This window comes from Gekko japonicus, unplaced genomic scaffold (assembly GCF_001447785.1).
Source record: "Gekko japonicus isolate JY-2015 unplaced genomic scaffold, Gekko_japonicus_V1.1 scaffold4121, whole genome shotgun sequence".
Classification (NCBI taxonomy): domain Eukaryota; kingdom Metazoa; phylum Chordata; class Lepidosauria; order Squamata; family Gekkonidae; genus Gekko; species Gekko japonicus.
This window is the reverse complement of record NW_015167169.1, coordinates 65,032-71,051: the sequence shown is the minus strand read 5'-3', so window position 1 is coordinate 71,051 and position 6,020 is coordinate 65,032. Positions and strand designations below refer to the sequence as shown.

General features: G+C 48.1%; 1 protein-coding gene across 1 annotated transcript in view; it reads right to left on the bottom strand.

Annotated features, from left to right (window-relative positions):
* NUDT9 (nudix hydrolase 9) overlaps positions 1 to 414 on the bottom strand; it is a 15,526-nt gene extending 15,112 nt beyond the window's left edge. Inside the window, exon 1 of the mRNA XM_015413118.1 lies at positions 393 to 414. The gene's annotated coding sequence lies outside the window, so the exon portion shown is untranslated. The remainder of the gene's footprint in view (positions 1 to 392) is intronic.
* Positions 415 to 6,020: the final 5,606 nt, after the last annotated feature.

Sequence of the window (6,020 nt, the reverse complement as noted above, 5' to 3'; positions counted from 1 at the left end):
TTGGAGATTGGGGGTGGGGGGGTTCTGAGGGGGACAAGGTTTGGGGAGGGACCTCAATGGGGTATAATTCCATACAGTCCACCTTCCAAAGCGGATATTTTCTCCGGATGAACTGATCTCTGCTGCATGGGGAGCAGCTGTACTCCCGGGAGATTTCCAGCCACCACCTGGAGTTTGGCAACCATAAACGGAGCCCACAATAAGAGATGATGGGAGATAGAAGGCAGAACAGGAGATAGGATTTTACACCAAGGCGGAAGACCAGCCGCTCTCCTTCCCCGTCACTGACCCCCTCCCCACCCTAATGCCTTTCTTCAGCCTCCCCACTTCACCCATGGGGGTAACTCCAAAACAATCTCTGCTACACCGTCGGACGCCTCCGCGCTTCTTACCCAATAGCGACTTCCTGACTTTCATCCCACCCTTTTCGAAAGACGACCATAGAAAATAAAGCCTAGAGCAGGACACAAGACAAAACTTCCGGTAAACGGCACCGTGAAACCCGCCATTGGTCGCAGGGGTGTCCACTCTAGCCCTCGATGCATCTGTGGCGAAAATACTTTGCATCAGAGCCCCGGAAATTCCTTGAAGAAAGAAAATTGCTAGGGTGTTGTTGTTTTGTTTTTAAACCCTTAAAGAGCCTGCCGCCAACCCAGTCTTGGCGATAGTTATAGGGTCGCAAGGTCCAATTTTCTCCCCGGCGGGAGGATTAGGGACGTTTCAGGAGGGGGCGTGGCCCGGGAAACTCCTCTTGCAAGGCAGGAACCGGCGGCCTCTGCCTCTCCCCTCTCCTTTAAACGTTGCTGGGGAGAGTTGGGGGGGGGGAGTCCGGGTGGTCGCTCTTGGGGCCCCCTCCAAATCGGGCAACCCCGCCAAACCGGGAGGTCTGGCAACCCCGCGCGTTTACATTAGTAGAATTACTTTCAGATTCAATATTCCCGCTCGCTTGTGTCGGCAAAGGGGTAAAAGTCGGGTCTACATGGATCCTCATGAATTCATATGATTTTTACATTGAAACGAAATAAAACCACCATCATATTGTAGGCCACAGAAAGGAATGCATTCGCAATTAACCAGACACAGACTGAGCTCCCCAACCCCCATGGCAGCGTAGCTGACACTTAGACTATAGGAAGCACTACAAAAATGATGCCCCCACGAATTCGTGGCTCCACAAAACTGCAAAAACATGGTTCTGGAGCACTTTTTCAACTGGGTCACCCCAAACACACCATCAAATCACATAACACATCCACGTCCACAGCTTGCATCATAAAAATCACATTAAAAACGTTCCTCCGCCTCCCTGAGCCCCGGGGTGGTGGCCTTGGACTAGTTGGGGCAAATTCCACCTCTCACATGTGACGTCCAGCAGCAACTTCTGGCTCCCCCAGCTCTCCTTGGGGGCTCTGGTGCTGTCGGCGGCAGCTGCAATGGTGGCGGGGGGGGGGCAAATATTCCTCCACCTCCCTGAGCCCCGGGGTGATGGCCTTGGACTTGTAGGGGCAAATTCCACCTCTCGCGCACGTGAGAGGTCATTCTGGCTCCCCCAGCTCTCCTTGGGGGCTCTTTAAAAAGCTATGGCCGCTGGCGCTGTCGGTGGCAGCTGCAATGGTGGTGGCGGGGGGCGAAACATTCCTCCGTCTCCCTGAGCCCCGGAGTGGTGGCCTTGGACTCGTGGGGGCAAAGTCCACCTCTCGCGTGTGATGTCCATGAATTCTCTGGTGGAGGTAGTGGCCATGAACATGATATGTGGTTTGATAGTGATGTTGGGGTGACCCAACTGAAAAACCCTGAAGATCCATGAAGGTCCGTGCTCCAGAACCATGTTTTTGCAGAATGGTGTTGCCACGAAGCTGTGGAGCCATGATTTTTGCAGTTCTAACAGTTGGCATGGACATGTAATGTCCTTGGGGGCTCTTTAAAAAGCTATGGCCGCTGGCGCTGTCGGTGGCAGCTGCAATGGTGGTGGCGGGGGGCGAAACATTCCTCCGTCTCCCTGAGCCCCGGAGTGGTGGCCTTGGACTCGTGGGGGCAAAGTCCACCTCATATATATAAGTAAGGGGAAGGGGGTGAAAGCATTGCGGGAAGCCACAGGAGGGGGGAAGGTGTATGGATTGTAGGGTAAGTAATCGTTTATGTACTTTTCTTTTTAAAGTTTTAATGGATAAATGTTGAATACCTACGATTGGAAAATAATAAAACTTTGTTTACCAAAAAAAAAAGAAAAACCATGAGGATCCACAAGGATCTGTGCTTTGGAACCATGTTTTTGTAGAATGGGGTCGCCACGGAGCAGTGGACATATGATTTCTTTGGGGCATTCTGTGGCCATGGACAAGGCATATTATTTGATGGTGATGCTGGGGTGACACAATGCAAAAATCATAAGGGTCCATGGGGATCCGTGCTTCAAAACCATGTTTTTGCAGCATGGTGTTGCCACAGAGCCGTGGCACTGTGATTTCTGTGGTGCATTCTGTGGCCATGGACAAGGCATATTATTTGATGGTGATGCTGGGGTGACACAATGCAAAAATCATAAGGGTCCATGGGGATCCGTGCTTCAAAACCATGTTTTTGCAGCATGGTGTTGCCACAGAGCCGTGGCACTGTGATTTCTGTGGTGCATTCTGTGGCCATGGACAAGGCATATTATTTGATGGTGATGCTGGGGTGACACAATGCAAAAATCATAAGGGTCCATGGGGATCCGTGCTTCAAAACCATGTTTTTGCAGCATGGTGTTGCCACAGAGCCGTGGCACTGTGATTTCTGTGGTGCATTCTGTGGCCATGGACAAGGCATATTATTTGATGGTGATGCTGGGGTGACACAATGCAAAAATCATAAGGGTCCATGGGGATCCGTGCTTCAAAACCATGTTTTTGCAGCATGGTGTTGCCACAGAGCCGTGGCACTGTGATTTCTGTGGTGCATTCTGTGGCCATGGACAAGGCATATTATTTGATGGTGATGCTGGGGTGACACAATGCAAAAATCATAAGGGTCCATGGGGATCCGTGCTTCAAAACCATGTTTTTGCAGCATGGTGTTGCCACAGAGCCGTGGCACTGTGATTTCTGTGGTGCATTCTGTGGCCATGGACAAGGCATATTATTTGATGGTGATGCTGGGGTGACACAATGCAAAAATCATAAGGGTCCATGGGGATCCGTGCTTCAAAACCATGTTTTTGCAGCATGGTGTTGCCACAGAGCCGTGGCACTGTGATTTCTGTGGTGCATTCTGTGGCCATGGACAAGGCATATTATTTGATGGTGATGCTGGGGTGACACAATGCAAAAATCATAAGGGTCCATGGGGATCCGTGCTTCAAAACCATGTTTTTGCAGCATGGTGTTGCCACAGAGCCGTGGACATATGATTTCTGTGGTGCATTCTGTGGCCATGGACAAGGCATATTATTTGATGGTGATGTTGGGGTGACACAATGCAAAAATCATAAGGGTCCATGGGGATCCGTGCTTCAAAACCATGTTTTTGCAGCATGGTGTTGCCACAGAGCCGTGGCACTGTGATTTCTGTGGTGCATTCTGTGGCCATGGACAAGGCATATTATTTGATGGTGATGCTGGGGTGACACAATGCAAAAATCATAAGGATCCATGAGGATCCATGCTTCAGAACCATGTTTTTGCAGCATGGTGTTGCCAGAGCCGTGGCACCGTGATTTCTGTGGTGCGGGCTGTGGCCATGGACAGGATATGGGATTTAAGTGTACGTTTGGGGTGTCCCAACACAAAAAAACCAAGCATCCATGAGGATCCGTGCTTCAGAATTATGTTTTTACAGAATGGTGTCACCACAAAGCCATGAATCTGTGGTTTTTGTGGTGCAAGCTTTGGCCGTGGACATGTTATATGATTTGATGGTGTGTTTCGGGTGACCCAATTGAAAACCCCTGAGGATCCATGAGGATCCATGCTTTGAAACCATGTTTTTGCAGTTTTGTGGTGCCACGAATTCATGGAGGCATGATTTTTGGAGTGCTGCCGATAGTCTAAGACATGGTCTGCAGTATGATGTAGGTTTTATTTCATTCCAGCTTAGAAATCATATGAATTCATGAGGATCCATCCTTTGGAATCATGTTGTTGTGCTGCTGTGGTGCCACGAATCTGTGGGTGCGTGATTTTTGTGGTGCCCCTTGTAGACTAACACATGGCCTACAATATGATGGTGGTTTTATTTCATTTCAGTGTAAAAATCGTATGAATTCATGAGGAACCATTTAGATCCGACTTTTACCCAGACCAGTCAAAGGGCTCCGTAAAAGCTGAGCACCTGAGGGGCCGCTGTGGAGGTTTAGAGGCAAAGGCGGTACTTGACACTGAGTATTCCTCCCCATTGCTCAAAGTAGTTCCTGTATTAGTCAGAACGACAGTAACGCTATTAATTACCCTGTTAGTAGTTTCGCTAAAGAAGCGCAAGGGATTTTCTTTGGCTTACATTTATGATGGGGCTTTCCAAATAATCCAAAATGAGTGGTTTTGGTAGTCCAGTAGCAAAATAAGGAGTCTCTGTTTAATTTTCCTTAACTGTTAAAACTCACTGCCTCAGGTTAGGCAGTTGAAATAAGAAGAGAAGAAGAAGCAGGGGTCATTTCGTAGAAAAAGAGCTAGGGGAACTCATTAGCATAACTCATTAGCATATGCCACACCCCCTGACATCAGGGGCCCGGCGGTGGACCTGCAAGGCCAGCGGGAGTGCGAGGAAGCCCCGCCAAGGCCCTCCCCGGCCCCAGGCAGGCAGGGGTGGGGAGAGGCGGGGAGGAAGCAGGGGGTGGGGCTTCATCATGTGCCCCGCCCCCCTGCACCTCACCCGCGTTCCCCCCCGAAATGACCTCTGAGAAGAAGAGATTGGATTTATACCCCGCCCTTCATTCGGAGTCTCTAAATGGTTTACAAACTCCTTTTCCTTCCCCTCCCCACAACAGAAACCCTGTGAGGCAGGTGGGGCTGAGAGAACTCTGGCAGAAACTGCTCTTTTTCAAGAGCAGCTCTGAAAGAACTGGCTCGCCCAGGGACATTCAGCAGCTGCAACTGGAGGAGTGGGGGAAAGCAGCAGCCATTACAACTGAAGCTTGGCTACGATGATATTAACATAAACAAGTGGCTGTAGCGGGAATTCTGAGACAGACCACCAGGGATTCAGCAAGGAGAGTCAACAGCTGTTTTATTATGCGCAGGTACAGCCAAAGTACCTGGGGGCACTTTCAAACAGGGCTTGTACACTGAATGAAGGTGGAGTTAGGCTTATATAGTCTTACAGAGTACAGGGGGAAAAATCATTTAGAAGAGAAGATTATCAGAAATTATCAGAAAACAGCATTTTGTACTTTTTCAAAACCACAACATCCTTGGCTGGTCACATGTATCTTGTGGGAAGGCCGATATTTTCCTGTTATCAGCATGTCTGATTACAGAAATAAAAGCAAGGTTAAACTCTTCCTTAGTAACGGGCTGTTTGCAAGCATCTATTTCTTTATCTTGTTTTTCCTATTTGCTAAAGCAATGAGTTGTTTTTCTATTTGCAAAAGCTATGTGTTCCCTTAATGGAATGGCCTTATAATGCTGCACAATTTGCTGCTAGATGCTTAGATGCTTTAGGCAATGTATCATATTGTTTATACCTCCCATTCTTATTTAATTGTGTAACACAAGGGTGGTTTTTTGCATTGTTCATTGTATGTATTATATTGATATTTCTTCCTTTTTTATGTTGTTTTTGTAAGTCTGTAATTACCCCAACTAGGGTTGCCACCTCCATGTTTGGAAATTCCTGGACATTTGGGGGATATATAGCTACAGAACTTAAGCCAAAAGTATACAGAACCCGTGTGTGTAAAGATTTAGGACTCTTCTCAATCTTGTAAACAGTATTGCTAAGAAGAAGATGTGTGGGAGTATTTAACAGAATGTCACAGGGACGTCTCATGACTCTTCTAGCAGCTTTTTTTACACTACTGCACAATATTTCTTATCTCTAGTAAATGA